This window comes from Sus scrofa, chromosome 14, assembly GCF_054392235.1.
Source record: "Sus scrofa isolate SSC_HxYL_T2T_F1_AM1 chromosome 14, Sscrofa_HxYL_maternal_Yorkshire_Landrace_v2.0, whole genome shotgun sequence".
NCBI lineage: Eukaryota > Metazoa > Chordata > Mammalia > Artiodactyla > Suidae > Sus > Sus scrofa.
This window is the reverse complement of record NC_139396.1, coordinates 153,449,947-153,466,248: the sequence shown is the minus strand read 5'-3', so window position 1 is coordinate 153,466,248 and position 16,302 is coordinate 153,449,947. Positions and strand designations below refer to the sequence as shown.

Sequence of the window (16,302 nt, the reverse complement as noted above, 5' to 3'; positions counted from 1 at the left end):
ACCAAGAGGTGACCTCTGACCCATCCGGACCAATCAGGAGCATTTTCTCCCTGGGGATCAGACGCTCCAATGAGACCTCACTGGACACTCTGGTTCTGACTCTTCTCTGAAACTGTATCAAGTTTGTGGGGATGGGACTTGGACATTTGTACACTTACCAGGAGCCCTCATGTTCCTTAAGGTGTGTGTTCCAGACTGGTTTCTGGAGACCATGGATCTGGTCACGCAGAAAAACTAGAATAGAGGGGATGGGGCAGAATAAAACGGAGAAAGAAAATTGGAGTGTAGACAATAGGGTGAGCCGTATTTCATGAAATGTTAAAACTTGATCCTTTATATGTGTGAATGTGTTGACGGGCGATGTAAAATGTATTCATAAATGTGTATCTTCCTGTGGGACTTGGGAAAAAATGTGAAAAAAAGAGTTATGTGCTGAAATACATTTATCAAATGTATTTGCTCGTAGGAACCCCCAGGGAGCTTGTTAGAAATACAGATTCCTAGGCCACCTACTGGTCATTCAGAGTGGGTCTTCTTAGAACCAGGGAGGAATTTCCTGCTTCCTTCTCATTCTATTTTGGTTTCTTTGAATAACAGGTACCCTGGTGATTCTTATCATCATCAGTTATGCGGGGAAAGGGGGAGGCACTGCCCCGAATCCACCTAGCTCTGTTTTTGAGGAAAATGGAGCTGGCAGAAAAGGCTAAGGACTCCGTGGAATTGGTATTTGTGGGAAAGCTGCAAAATTGTGATAGATTAAAACCAAACAGAAAGGAGTGAGGAGCGGCGAGCTTGCTAACCATGACCGTGGCCGACATGCCCATTCGTGAGACCCAGGGCTCGCATCTCCTGAGACGCCCAAAGGCCCTTTGAGGCCAGGCTGTTTCATTCCTCCCAACCCTTTAAGTACAGAATGTGGGGACAGCCACCCAGACATCTACAGCTGGGAGGAGGCAGAGGTGGACTTCAAACCCATGTTCCTCTGACCCAGTGCCCGGCTTTGTGGCTCTCATTGTCCTCCTCTTGGGTGCTGGCACATTCCAGCAGACTTCTTCTCCTGCCCTGCCTCCCCAGCTTGCGGGGCGTGTCCTGTTGACCTTGTCCAGCCTCTGCACTCTCCATGGTGACAGAAGATACCCTCAGATAGCAGCCGGGGAGGGGGGCCCATCTCTGCGCGCCATGACCCATCAGGAGACTGGCCTGGTGCATGAGAGCTGCTGGGAGAAACGTGATTCCTCAGCTCCGTGCACGCTCCCCTGCCCCTGGGGCTCTTATCAAAACACGGAGGAGGCAGGCTTTTGAGGAGGCTCGGCACCGCCTCTTTGGGACACAGCTGTTCCTCATCATGAAGTAAAACAAAACCCTCACTTGGGCACAGCCCAGAAACCTCTGCCCCATCTTCCTCTCGCCTACAGGGGAAATCTTCATTCCCATCCCACTGAGGCTTCGTGGGAGCAGGGAGGGCTGGTCCTTGCTCTGCCTCCTGCCCAGAGGACCAGCTGCCCTCTGGGTGGGGGCTTAGGAGGGAGGGGAGGAGGATCGGGGGAGCTCCTGGGGTCCAAATTCTGGCCCCTGGTCAGGGTTGGTCCCCTGGGGCCTGAAAAGAAGGTTGCCTGCTTCATTGTGACAATAGACCTCCGCAGACCAAGAGCCACTAGACGAGGAAGGCTTGGAGCCCACGCTGGCCCTCTTAGAAAATGACCCTTGTCCGTCCTTCCATCTGTCTGCTTGAAGTCTTTACTTAGAAATGTGTCTTGGCCGAGTAGAAACACGAAGAGGATATTTGGGGAAAATGTCAAATTTATGTTAAATTAGATTTTTTAAATTAAAAAATGTTAAACCAGTAACATGCCCTGGGTGTGTGTGTGCGTGAGAGAGAGAGAAAGAGAGATTGTTCCAGAAAAGTGGCCTAAAGAGGCAGAGAGGGCTGTGATCTGAGAAAGAGAACACGTGGGCATGCGTCCTGGCTTTATGACTTCCATCAACCTCTGAACCTCAGTTTATTCTTCTCAGAAATGGGGTAATGATAAATAGCCATCTTGGATTCAACAAAGCCTGGGCAACTCCTGTCACATGCCAGCTCATGTGCAGGGACTTTTCACACACATGAACTTAATGCAGGCTCACACGCAATCACGTTTGGTGGAGATACTGCCCATTTTGCAGATGTGGGTTTGGAAAGTTAGTTTTAGGGATTTTCATGGGGTGGGAGACCGGATCCTCTGGATGCTGCACCTCTGCGGCACCACGGTTGCCCCAGGCTTGTGTTAAGTGGAAGGTTAGGCTATACGTCATTCATTCACTCATTCATAGATATCTGTCTAGTGCCTGCTGTTTGCTGGCACTATTCTAAGCGGGGGATATGCTGGTGAAACAGACAGAAAAAGTCCCTGCTCTGGTCAAACTCTTCCCTCTTCTAGAGAAAAATTATAAACAAATAAACAGTTAGACATGAGGTAAGAATAAGTGCTGTGAATAAAATCAAATGGGGCACTAGGATGGAGTGAGTTCAAGGGCTATTGTTTAGAAGGTTCGTGGCCTCCTTCAGAACAATACTGATTAAAATGTAGGCTGGATCCTACTGCCTTTAAGGGACAAGGGTGTCCCACCAGGTGCCCTCAATCCCTGGGAGCCAAGTGCCTGGAGACTCTGGGAGCTTATCTTTATAAGCACTCCTAGCTGTTTGCTGCCCCTCCTGAGTGTTTGTTCGCTCTGATAGCTGTGCATCTTAATTTTCAAAAGAAGATCAGATAATGAGATTAAGAGAGGCCAACAGACAAAACCAAACACATGGTTTTATCTAATGTGAACTCATAGACAGAAACAGAAGGCATCATCTAAATAAACCATAATTGTTCTAAAAATGAACAGCTGTGTGTATGAGTGTGTGTGTGCTATTTCCCCTCCTCCCCCCCCTCTCCTCCTCTTCCTTCTTCTTCTTTTCTTTTTAGGGCCACAAACGAGGAATATGGAAGGTCCCAGGCTAGGTGTCCAATCAGAGCTGCAGCTACAGGACTCCGCCACAGTCACAGCAACACTGGATACATAACCCACTGAGCAAGGCCAGGGATGGAACCTGCATCCTCATGGAGACCACATCGGGTTCCTAACCAGGGGAGCTCCAACGGGAACTTCGTGATATTTCTTCTGATGAGCAGAAGTTGCTCCGTGGCCGGAACTCATCCATGCACTTCAGCCTCACCCACTCCCAGTGACACCACACCCGTTGTCAGGAAATAGACAAAGAATCATTCAAGAGCTGAGGAGCATGGACTTCAGGATCTTGGTGTGCAGAGGATTCAGTCAGATTCCGGCCCCCAGCTGCCCAGTCACATTCGCCCCCTTCACACAACCACCCCAAGGCCACCAAGTCTTGTGTTTGTCCTTACAAAGAAGCAAAGAGCACTCTCAGCTGCAAGGCAAGCTGGGGGCCATCTGTCATTGTCTCTGGCCTCATTGGTTTCTGGTTACCTCCGTGGCCCAGGCAAATACCAAAGGCCGAGCACTGCTCATTTTCTTGCATTGGTTCCCATTTCCAGCATCTACTACTGATTATGCAGAGAGCGCTGTCCCGCTAGATGGGACCTGAGAAATCTTGTTGCTCAGCTGTTTGATTTGATTGATTGATGCATTTAACCATGTACCCACTTAATGGTGTTTTGATCACCATATCCTTGGCTGAAACAAAATTTCATGGAGTTCTAAAATTTAAAACTGACACAAGAGATAGGGGACCCAGAGTCCCTTCTCCTGGGCCCCCCGACTCCCTGCAGCAGCCTCTAGGGAGACCCTCAAAATACCCGAGATCTTCCCTGCAGCCCAGTCTGGAAAACACGCACCTCATTCCAACCCCTTCCCGTTACAGGAGGACCAGGGGAAGAGTAAATGACCAGTAGGTAGAAAATGGGTGATTGAGTGAATCAGTGCGGAAAAGCAAGACCGAATAGAGGTGCAGTCAGGAAGTGGCTACGCGGAAGGGGCTCGGCAGGGTCCGGGGACTGGCTGGGGAAGCGGGATCCTCTGGGTGAGAGGGAGGCAGTGATCCTGATCGATCGCCAAGATGCTCCCCGTGCGCCTCGCCCAAGCGCTGTGGACTCTCGGAGTGAAAGCGGTGATGACAGCTCAGTGATATATTCATCCCCAGGTGCTCTTCGGCGTGTTATGCGTTTTGATATTTTTATTAAAAAGGAAGCGGTCAAAGTGGTGCATGGGAGGCAAGAAAGCTGGGTCTGCTGTTGGCCTCCTGCGTGACCAAAGCTCCCCTCCCCAGCCCAAGCGCTGTTGGCCTCTGAGTGTGGCGGGCGGGGTGCCAACGTCACTCAGGAGCTCATCTCCAGATGCCCTGGGCGTCATCTTAGCTTCACAACCTCTTGGCAAGGGTTTGGTTCCAAGTGTCACGGCAGGAGAGACAGACTGAGGCAAAGTGCCCTGGGCTGGGGGAGGCGACCTGTGCAAGTGAATTAGCTGTGCGCCCTGGGAAAGTCTCTTAACCTCTCCGGACCTTACTTTTCTCATTTGTAAAATGAGGGTGACAACCATAGTGTTTACCTTGCAGGGTCAATGAGAGAACTACCCAAGGCAAACCTGATAAACATGCTTCTAATAGTGACCTGATACAAATTGGTTGTTCGTACTATTCCTGCCTTAGACCTGTTAAGTCCCTTCCCCCTGGTCTCACCAGAGGAGGCCAAATCACAAGATCCCTGAAGACTTTTCCGAAAAATTTAGTGAAGAAACTTCTACTGCTCCCTAAGGAGCACGTGCAGGGGGTTGTGCAGGAGTGCTTTGTCTGCATTTTGTCATTTGCATCGCACACTGGCCCTGTGAGACTGGACATGCCAGTTCTCTTTAAAGCAAGGCTCGGGAATTTCAGGAATTTGCCCGAAGCCACACAGCCAGTAAACAGGGGAGCGAGGACTAAGCCCTGGGGATTTAATTCCTCTGGGTTTGTGTTTGCTAGTTGTTTTGTTTCCCTTTGATTTTGCAGACTTAGGGGACACAGGTCTGGGGAAGTGATGGATGCTGTTGAACAGGGTGCAGCCGCAGCTCAGGGTGGAGACCACACGTAGATGCAAGGTTCAGGTGGGCAGAAGCAGCCTGACTGCTCCCCTCAGAACCCCAGGAACCATCAGGGGGCGGGGCGGGGCGGGGAGGCATCCTGGAGGCACAGGAACCATGAGCCAGGCTGGGGCACCTCTTTCTTCAGGACGACCTAAGGGAATTCTTTCCTGCGGATTCTGGGATGGAGACCCTGCTTCTCTGTGAACCAGACATGTGACCTGGAAAATTCCTCTGAATCTCCCTTGCAGTTGAGTTTCCTCCTCCCAAATACAGGAAAAGGAATTCCTGGCATAGAGCATTATGCCATATAATTTCCTTTAATTAACTCCTAGAGGTGCACCGCGTGCTTTTGTAACGTGTGTGTTCTCTCCTTTACACATCAGCCAGCACCGTGAGAACGGCAAATTCAGTGACCAGGAAAACGCTCGAGAGCCTCACCCGTCAAACCTGAGGAATTCTTTCAAGTTTGGCTGAACGGACTTCTTACACTGCCCCATAGAAACTCTCAAGATGGGAAACCCTCATCTCATGAGCCCAAATCATAGGATCATGCTGAATGCTGATTTCCTGCCACCCTTTGGCTGCTAGAGGGAGGGGAGCTCAGAGGTGTAAGGTTCTGAGGGTTGCTCGCTCTGCCCACATGTGGCAGAGTGCAGATTTGAACCCAGATCTGTCTGAGGAGGCCCTGATGTTCCCACTACACCTCCTGATCCCCCTGGGCCACTGGACATTGACAAAAAGAAATCACCAACTGGATTTGATGGTTTGATTCGTGTCCATCTTCTTCAGCCTGTATCCTGCCTAAGCACTGTGATGGGCACAGACAGCCTCTCAGGATCTTCGTGAAATTATGCTGCAGAAAGAAACGTCCAGCTTTGTTCAGTCTTTCTCCTCCCACACATACTAGAGTGGTCCCTGGGCCTCCCTGAGGAGGCAGTTGTCAGGTTCCTTCAGCCCACCTGAATTACACACCCATCTGCAGCTGCCAAGGTGACAGTTCCCCGGGAATCCTCACGCTCATAGCAGCCAACTCTTTGTAAAGTATAGAAAAGCATCTCTCCCGGCTCAGCCCCTGCAGATGGGCTCATTTTCCAACTCTCTCTGCCAGCGGGCCGACTCTATGGTTGATTAGGGTAATGAGGCTTATGCAGGCTTCCTCTGTCCCTCCCCATCGTCTTGGCTCTGAAAGTTAGCCCACTGTCTATCAATACTGTCTGGCACCAGAAAAAAGCCCCTCTCCCTTCCTGCACCCAGCATCTGGTTGCCTGGAAACCAGGACAGAAGCCTAGAGCATCTTGGGTTTCTTTTTAATTTCCCTGCCAGATCCTGAGAGCAAGCAGTGTTTGTTTTAAGCAGAACCTTTGCACTGTGGAGACTTGCCTTAACCTTGCCCAGAATGATTTCATCAACCTGCATAAATGTGATGCGAAGAGGCAGGGGAAGCCACTCCAGGCACAGTGTCACTTGGTTATCGGTACCCGCAGTCATAATTAACAGTGAAAGCTGAAGATGGATTGTTTCAGAGGGAGCCAGGAGGAGGCTCAACTCGTGCATGAGTGTGTGTGTGTGTGTGTGTGTGTGTGTGTGTGTGTGAGAGAGTGTGGTGCGTGCACCCGTGCACATGTGTTGAAATTGGCAGCTTTGTGAATTGCAGTTTGCTGTAGCCACATGCAGAAAGGAAGAGAGAGATTTCTTTTTCCAAAAGAACAAAAGCCCATCTTGAAAATAAATGTCTTTCGGAGGTCATACAATTTGGGATAAAGGCTCTGAGACCGCTTGGCTCACCCCCACGCTGGGCTTCAACAGGAATGTGAACCATCTTCAGACAGAGCCACAGAAGAGGTGAGAATTGGAAAAGTCACCAATAGGAAAGGAACTCCCCATCCCCACCCCTGCCAAGGCTTTGGCTTAACACTGAGAGGACCTGCTAGAGTTTAGGACTGAACCTGGCACCATTTACCTTGAATGAGTCCTGGCTCATGCCACCTGGATACTTTGTGTCCCAGAGGCTGGGAGGCATTTAATTTGGGGTGGGTGGGATGGGACTTCCTTATCAAGGCTGCTCTGTGTTCCCAAAATAAGAAAACTTGTGAAGGACCATCCAATCAGACCCCAGTGAGAAAGCCGCTTCTTGGGGATTAGGAGCTAAGCATCTTGCCCCCCACTGCACCTCACCACCATAAACCGTCTCCCATTATACAGATGAGAACAGAGAGGCCCAGGCTGGCCGAGCCTCTTGCCTGGGGTAACACACCCAGTAGGCAGTGAAGTCAAAATTTGAACCACAGAGCTTGCTTAGAAATCATTATAAGAAACACTTTATCTGACTTCCTTAACCTAAAGATCTTTCAAGGAAATACTGGCTCTTCGAGCTGACAACCTCTTAGAAAATTCTTATCATTCAGTGAATAAATAGAAATAGAGTTGATAATAGATAGGTGTGTAGCATGTCTGCAGAGATCTATTTGCTATGTCTTCTTGCTAGAGTTTTTTAAGAAATCCTTTCGTGTACTCTCTACCAAGAGGTTGAAGTGTGGAATATGTGTCCTCCTTCCATGATTTCCTGGACTTTCTTTGTCTCTATCTTTTGGGGAAGAACTGTGTGATTTGTGGTTTTTTCCCTCAATACTGGTGTCTCCGCTTGCCTGAAGAATATTTTAGAGACAAACCAATGTGAAGGCAGGGACGCATGTATTTCCCCCTTATACCTGGAGGCAGAATAGTTAAGCAGCACGTTGCCAGCATTCAGGAACCAGCTGCCCTGAGTTCAAATCCTGACTCCACCCATTTCTTGCCTGTATGACTTTGACATGTTGATGACCCAGCCAAGCCTCAGCTTCTAATCTGTGAAATCGGGATGATAGTGGTCCTGAGTTATTATAAAGATGAATTAATGTGTGAAGTGATGGATGAGTGCAGAGCCTAACAGATAGGGGCTCAATAAAGAGTAAATACGGTTATTATTTTATTACCAGTGGGGTGGTTATAGGGTAGGCTAAGGCTGTGGGATAAATCAGGACCAGAAATTAGAAATTCCAAATCCTAGGAGTGGTGCTCAAAAGAGGCTTTCCTGATACAAAGAAGGTTTTGTTGCTGATCTTCATCTCATGACTCCTATATTCTTTAAATTTTTTAAATATTTTAAAAATAGTATAGGCCCGGAGGGAAATCTGTTCATACCTAGATCCTTAGTACAGGAAGATACTGTGCACATAGGTGATTTCGATTCCTTTTTGGAAGGCATAACCCTGGATGTTAGTGAAAGCATTTGAAATATGGCCTTAGAGGGGAAAAAAAAAAAAAGAAATGCTATGCCAGGCCCCTCCAAGAGAAATGCCTCTTCAACAGAAATGAAGTGATTGTGTTATGAGCAGGAATGCTGTCATTGCTAAGGGCTCAATTCTTCTGATTTCTGTGTACAAAGCCCTTTACCACTCATCACCATTTCTCATCATTGCAGCCTTGATGGTGTCCGGGGCAAACATGAATGGGGCCCCAGTTTGTCTAAGGCAGTGTGTTAAGCATTAAGGGATACAACCTGCTTAAGAAACAGACCCTCCTTTCCGAGGGTTAGTTTCTGGGCCTGACTGACTGCCTCCACATGCATCCCAGTGGATTCTGACTAAGCCTTGTCACCTGAACCAGCCCTCATCAATCCCTTGGCCTCACACAGCAGGGAGTAGGATGGAATTTACTCCTCTTTGCTTTTGTCCGGGATAGGATGCTAAGGTGGTGAACGGTGCCATCCTGCTTGCCTGTTTGCCGCATCTCTCTCCTCCAGGATCCTCTGTTCCCTTGTGAGCCCCCTCTGTACCTGTTATGCAGAGCCTCTGGTCCAACACTGGGGCTTAGCAGAGAGATAACTCTCTTTGCACAGAAAGATAACTCTTCCTGCCTCTGTCCTTTCCAATTCTTCCTTATCTCCCCCACACCCCAGCAAACTCAGCCCTGCTGACTGTTAATAGGATACCTTCATATGTTTCCCTTCACAGGAAACTGATTTGCATTTTAACGCAACTCTCTTGGCCTCAAAGACCATTGGGGGCACCTAAAGAATTGAGTCTAATGGTGTGAACCTTAGGCGCCAAGGCCTAACATCTGGGTTCATAATTTTAAACATATGGTTTGTTTCGAATCATGCCTTCCACCAGCCAGCTGCTTCACTCCTGTCAGCCTTCCCTGCAGCCGTGCACTTAGCGCCCTCCCTGCACCAACTTCCCATTCTTCCAACCAAAAGCAGTTGTCCTCATGGCCACACGTGGGGGAGGAGCTGACAGTGGTAACCGCTGCTATTTCCAGTTTCCAGCCCTGAGCATGCCATCCTGTCCTTGTATCTGAGCCTCAGCCTGTGAACAGTGATGTCACTGCTTCTGCTTTTCAGAGGCAAACAGTGAAGACACAAAATGTTCAGTACCTGGTCCAAAGAAGAAAACTCGAGGAAATGCCAACATGCAAACCTGGAAACCCAGGGTCCCGTGATTTTAATCTATCCTGTTGTACCTCTGACCTGGGCAGCAGAGACCTTGAGAAGCATTTCCAGCTCCTAGAGGTCATAATAATAAAAACCAGCAACATCCGCTAAGCAGCTACTGGGAACCAGGCAGTGGGCTTTCCGTGCATTTGTGTTTGACTGTGAAGAATCGAAGGTGGCGGGTACTAACCTCGTGATCACGATGAGATAAGGAAATTGAGAACTTGAGCCACTTGCCAATGCCCAGGGCAATGGAGATGCACTGTGTGCTTAGGCACCGTCTCCTGTAGCTTTGCAGTTGACTCACTATGTGACTTCTGGCAAGTCCCTTAACTTCTGGGAGAGGAGGGGACCTCTCTCATCTGACAAATGCAATCGTTGGCCTGGAAAATGGCTAAGGTTTCCACGTGGACTCCTCTGTGATGAGATCGGGAAGTAGAGCCAGCCTGGCTGCCCTCCTGTCTGTAGTCCCAGGGTTTATTTACGCTCTGCGTCTCTGGTGACAACAGCTAGACCATATGGGCCGCCCTGGCATAGGACGGGCTCAGTGACAGCCCTGAGAGCCGAGGTTCTGCTGTCCCTGAAGGAGGGAATCTGGTCCTCCGTATTGCTGGCCTGCTGGGGGGCTGTAGCCCCCGGTTACACCCTGAGTGGTCACCCGCTGGCAGCTGCTCTGGCAAACACAACCCCAAGGGTCAGAATCCTTGCTGGCTGCTTCTTCTGCTTTTATTGCTTCATTATCTTGCAAGTCAAAAACATGAGGGCTGCAGCTTTGGCTGCAATCTGTTGACTTGCCAGCTCTCAGGGGTTCATCCCTGGCTGAATCCAGCCAATTGCACTATTCTCGCCTTTCTCAACCACCGTCTTATTACACACACCCAGAACTCACAAATTACAGGTCCCCTTCTCTTCTTTGTCCCCAGCTTGACCAACAGCACTGCTCTATTGCAGTGAGATGGATTATTGGGAAGATTTTGTTTGCGTTGTGCTCACGTTCACCACTTTGGTGCTTTTTTGTTTGTTATTGCTGTAGTCGGGAGGAAATGACCACCTGAACACTCTGAAGCTGCAGGCTCAAAGCTTTAATCTGCAAGGCCCTGGGGACAGTACTTAACAGATTGCTTACAGATCCCGTGTTAGCTATCCTAGAACCTGAGCTAGGGGAAGTGGGCCTGCTTTCACAGGACTGTACACAAATGAGCTGGTTTTTGAGTCTGTGACCAGTACTGAGGGCACCGTGTGACATCTTTACACAATGATAAAGCTTCCTTATTCTCCCACACTAGGTTAAAGGACTACTTCTTCATTTCTCAATCCTCTGGCAATACCTGGAAAAACTTCTGGAAAGTTGTTTCAAAGACTTGGGATTGTACCAACACTTCTGTTTTTAAAGGGATAAAAACACCAGGAGAGTTGTTTTTCTTTCTCTATGCAGAGGAGGCATTCTATCTTAGAATAATGTTGTTGAAAAGAAAGACAGAAAGACAAGACAGGGAGAAAGAGGTGAGGAGAGAAAACTCTTTCCGTGGCAACTGGCCCGAAGAGGCCAACCCTACCTTTCATGGCCCTGTTTCTCTTTTAAGTGAGGCAGCTTTTCTTCTCTCCCAGAGTTTGTGCCTCACCCCAAGAGACCTGAGCATCTGCACCTAGGGCTCCTTCTGGACTGTATCAAGTTCAAGGGACAAAGTATGTTAACAGCACATATAACTGCAACCGCAGTTATTACCGCCAGTGAACCTGATCTTGCAGCAACCTGATCACTGGAGCCTCGCTCACATAATCCAGAAACTCAGCCCCCCACCCCCATGTCACCTTGTGCTGTGGGCCTGAGTTTGATGATGATGATGAGATTAGCCCTGTTTGCTTAGTTTCCTTTTGGATTTATGCTAGCTCCTATAAGATCAGCCCTGTTTGATGGTTGCAAGACTTTTCCCAAGGACGGTTCTTGGAAATCACTTGAAATGGCTGACTCTAAGGTTCTGGGCTCAAGAGGGCAGCAAGGAGGAAGAGAAGGAGGAGGAGGAGCAGGCAGTGACAACCTGGGCAGCCAAGACTACGCGGGCACACACCTGGACTCGAGTGGGCACATCAGCTCACCGCCCTTCCAGAGCACTTAAGGGGGCTGGAGCAGGGCCAGAGAAAGAATGAAAACGACTGAGAGGCTGAGGCATGGGGTGAGGACTGGCAGGCAAGAGCGATTGGATCTTTGTATCTGGAATGCTCAAGACCCAAGGAACATAGGTAAAAACTCACAAGCACGTGTGGTGGGAGGTAGGCTGTGTTCACATGCAGGAAATCTCTACCGGGAAGAAGAGGCAGTGGTGGAAACTGGAATGCAGTCCGTGGTGAGGCAGTTACTCACTTGGTTGCCTTTGTGCCAAGAGGGCATTGAGGTTGGGACATTTGAGAAAGAGATGTTGGCATCCTTGTTGGTGGGAAGTCCTGGGCCTACAGTGAGACATGGCACGTCTGGGTCAGGGTGAGGGTGAGGGTGAGGGTGAGGTTCAGCTAAGCTAACCTACACCAGCTAAGCAAGGGAGCCGGCAAATGCCATTCTTCCTTCCCCTGGCATTTATGGAACGTCCCGCTCAGCCTGGCACTGTTGTCAGTGCTGTGGACAAATGGGTGAAGAGATGAAGTCCCCACTGTCAAGGAGCTAGAAGACAATCAAAAACATGGTGACTATTGCCAGAGTGGGGTTTTGTGTGAGAGGTCATGGGGAGGCTGACCAGTATAATACCCACCACGCACTGTGTGCTTACTGAATACCAGGCACTGTGCTAGCAATGTGGTGTAAAATACTATATTGCAGCTGAGTGTGGCGCACTGTTGTGCAGTACAGGACAGCATAGGACAGCAGAGTGTAGGGTCACATGGGAAGGTTTAGTGTAATATGGTATAGTTAGCATCGTGCAGGACAATATAGCCTAATTCAGTAGAGTGAAGTAGAGTGCATTACGATATAGTGTAGGGTGGGGTAGTCGAGGGTGGTGTGGTACACCACAGCGTTGTACAGTGTGGCACAGCACAGGGTACCGTAGTAGAGTAGGGTATGGTAGAGCGCAGCGCGGTATAGTGTAGGGTAGGGTAGGGTAGGGGAGTGCGGTGTAATACGCTACAGGGTTGTATAGTGTGGCACAGCACAGCACACCGTAGTGCAGTGCAGTATAGTGTAGGGTAGGGTAGCGTGGTGTAACACAATACAGGGTTGTATAGTGTGGCACAGCACAGCATACTGTAGTACAGTACAGTACAATGCAGTATAGTGTAGGGTAGGGTAGGGTGGTGTGTAGGGTAGGGTAGGGTAGGTAGAGGGTAGGGTAGGGTAGGGTAGTGCGGTGTAATATGCTACAGTGTTGTATAGTGTGGCACAGCACAGCATGCCGTAGTACAGTGCAGTGCAGTATAGTGTAGGGTAGTGCGGTGTAATACACTACAGTGTTGTGCAGTGTAGCACAGGACAGCCTACCGTAGTACAGTGCAGTATAGTGTAGGGTAGGGTAGCGTGGTGTAACACAATACAGGGTTGTATAGTGTGGCACAGCACTGTAGTACAGTGCAGTGCAGTACAGTGTAGGGTAGTGTGGTGTAATATGCTACAGTGTTGTTCAGTGTAGCACAGGACAGCATACTATATTATAGTACAGTGCAGTATAGTATAGGGTAGGGTAGGATAGTGTGGTGTAATACGTTACAGTGTTGTGCAGTGTGGCACAGCACAGCATACCGTAGTACAGTGCAGTGCAGTATAGTATAATATGAAGTAGGAGCCAGGATTTGACTCAGGACAGATCTGTCCTCGAAGCTGGCCCTCGATCACTGTATTGCATGCCTTTCCTTGTACAGCATTCGTTCCCGGGAGGGTGGAGGAGCTGGGCGTGAGAGGGGCATTAGCCATGATATGGGGATAGCTGTGCATTCTCCCCAGTGTTCGAGGCTGACATCTTAGATGACAGCAGTGGCCTCTAGTCCACTGTCGTCTGTGCCACAGGGAAGCCAAACCAGCAGGTGTCTCCAGGCCCGAGTGTTCTGAAACCTCCCGGCAGCCAGGCTTCAGCAGCACCCTCCTCCTCCAGCACTTTGCTGAAAGAACACTGGTGGCTCAAACCCCACTCTCCTGGGGGCAGGAGGGGTCAACCTCCTGCTTTCTCATCTTCAACCCCAAGCATTGTGTGGGGGCCTGGAGTCTGGGTGGGGAGGGGTCTGCCAGCAGGTCTCATTTCCCTTCAACTCGGAGACTTGGACATCAGAACAGTCTTGCTAACTGCCTCCTCCTGGGATATAGAAGCTGGATAAGATGCCCTGTTAGATAATGAAAAATGAGGCCCAGAAACAATTTTGCTTGTGGGCCCGGCCCCAGGAGTGTCAGTCTTTACTTTGGATGCAGGTCCTTGTCTGTTCTTAATTTATTCTCACGGACTTGTTCAAGTGTAGTTTCTATTAATGGAAAGGAGGAAAGCAGGGAGCAAGGAGCCGAGGGGCTGAGGGGCTGTGGGGCCGTGGGGCCGTGGGGCCGTGATGCTGCTAGTGAGAGGCACACGGACCCAGAGGAATTCCGGCTGGGGCTCCTGAACTGCCTTGTGATTGCAGAAGTAATGGTTCTAGAGTGTTCCATCTTTAGAGAGACACCTGGCTGTGCCAACAGGCCCTTCTCCAGGGACCTGCTGGGGACGTGGACCAAGTACTACCTGCTCAGGCCTCAGGAGAGTTCTCTCTTTGACTCCCTCTCACTGGCTTTATCCTGAGTCGTTCAAAATGTGCAGGAGAACTTTTAAAGTGAGGGGACCACAGTGAAAGGGAGAGGAGCCACAGACAATGCTGGTCTGTGTGGATGGTCTATGCAGTTGTATCCATGTAGGAACAGATCTGGGTTTTTCATTGATGCTGGGCTGGTTTCTAACTCCACCTTCTCGCCTGAGAATAAGATGAAAAATGAGAGCGACTAGAGAGGGTAACAACCTGGCCCCTTGGAATCCTTTCCCCAGCCCGTTGCATCTCTCCCCTGAACTCCTTAACAAGGCACCCGGGCCCCCACCTGCCTCCACGCACATGCACTCGGACCCACGGTCTACAAGCAGCCACCAGTACAGGTGCTCTGCTATGCCCACGGGACAGTGCAGCTTGAAACCCTCCTGTGCCCCAGGCTACAGGATAAAGTCTGAGATCTTGACTGTGATTCCTCAAGCTGCTCGAGGTCTGGCCCCTCCTGGTGTCCATGTGGGCCACTCTGCCTCCCTCCTGCTCTGTGCTCCCTCCCACAAAGCCCGATGCCTGAATGCCCTGCCTCTGTCCCCCTGGCCTCGCCGCTGGCTGCAGCCCACTCTGGCTCTATCCCAGAAGTCCTTCTAGAGCTTCTCCTGGCCACACCTGCCTCCTCCTTTAGCACCTGCCTTCCAAAGACTCCTCTCCTAAGGAGCTGTCTGAGCCCCACCCTGCCCATACCCCAACCCCCATGGGTGGGGGTGCCCTCCTCTGTGTCCCTGTAACATCATGTCCACATTCATTCCCATTCAGCAAAGAGCATTGAGAGGCATCTTGAGTACCTGCTCAGTACAGGCGCTCAGCGAATATTTACAGAAGGAAGGAGGGAAAGGAAGAGGTGGAACTGGCAGGAAGAAAGGTGGAGAGGAAGGTGTGTCGCTCCCCCTACTCGCAGTAACCTTATTTAAGACCAGGATTGTCCTCAGTCATGTCTGTGGTCCCACACTTGCTCCCAATGTCCAGAGTGGTCCTAATAAAAATGTCATTCCTCAGCTAAACTCACCAACCTCCCTCCAAGTGAAAGGTCCTTATGGTGCCCTACAAGTCCCTGCCTGAGCCGGACCACTCAGATCTTAAATCACCGCTAGGAGTTCTCTTCCTACTCCCCCTCCCCGCCCCCACTCCAGGCTTGAAGACCCTACATCATGCATTCTCTACAGGGATATTCCCACTCCCAAGGGCACAAAAATTGGTTCTGGAAGACAAAAAAAATCTTACTCATTTTATTTATAAGGCGTGCATATACACAAATTACATAAACAGGTATACAATGAAATACAATTTTATTGGGTGATTAGGGTAAAAAAGTATCTAAAAAGCCTCCTTAGGAGGGTGATAATTTAAAAAATGGTTGAGAGACATTCCCTAAGTCATGCCAGGAACGGTAGACCCCAGGGCCTTTGCACTTGCTCTTTCTTTGCTTGGAATTTTCTTGCCTGGCTCACTCTCTTATTTCCTTAACTTCTTAACACAGATGTCTTCTCAGTGGGGCCTTCTCTGGCCACCCTCACCAAATAGCAGCCTTTCATCCTACCTTTTCCTGCTTGATAATCTTTTCTCTTAGCACTCGCCTGTTTGGTACAGTACATATTTTACTTATTTTTTTCTTGTTTATTGTCTTTCTGTTGTTATCACCTGAGAGGTAGGCTTGACCACTGCTAGATTTTGTTCACTGCTAGATCTTCAATGCCTGGAACAAGCTCTGGTGCAGAGTCAGTGCTCAAGAAATATTCATTCAGTGATTGTTTGGGATGAACCTGGCATGTAATAGGTACTTAACACAACAGTGACCCGAAAGCCTTGTTCTTGGCAGTGGTTTCAACTTTCTCCCCAGCCAAGATGCAGGGAAATGCAAGTAGGCAGCTCAGATGACCCAAGGTCAGAGAGAGGAAGGCAGTCTGAAATTGTGAAAACAGAACCTGGACAGTTGAGAACTAACTGAGTGTGTTCTGTAGCTTAAGCTGTGGAGGGATAGCTCAGTGTGCTTTGGACCGGACACCCGTGGGACC

General features: G+C 49.6%; 1 long non-coding RNA gene across 4 annotated transcripts in view; it reads left to right on the top strand.

Moving 5' to 3' along the window:
* LOC146397103 (uncharacterized) overlaps window positions 1–16,302 on the top strand; it is a 458,248-nt gene that overhangs the window by 321,401 nt on the left and 120,545 nt on the right. The gene's annotated exons all lie outside the window — the stretch shown is intronic.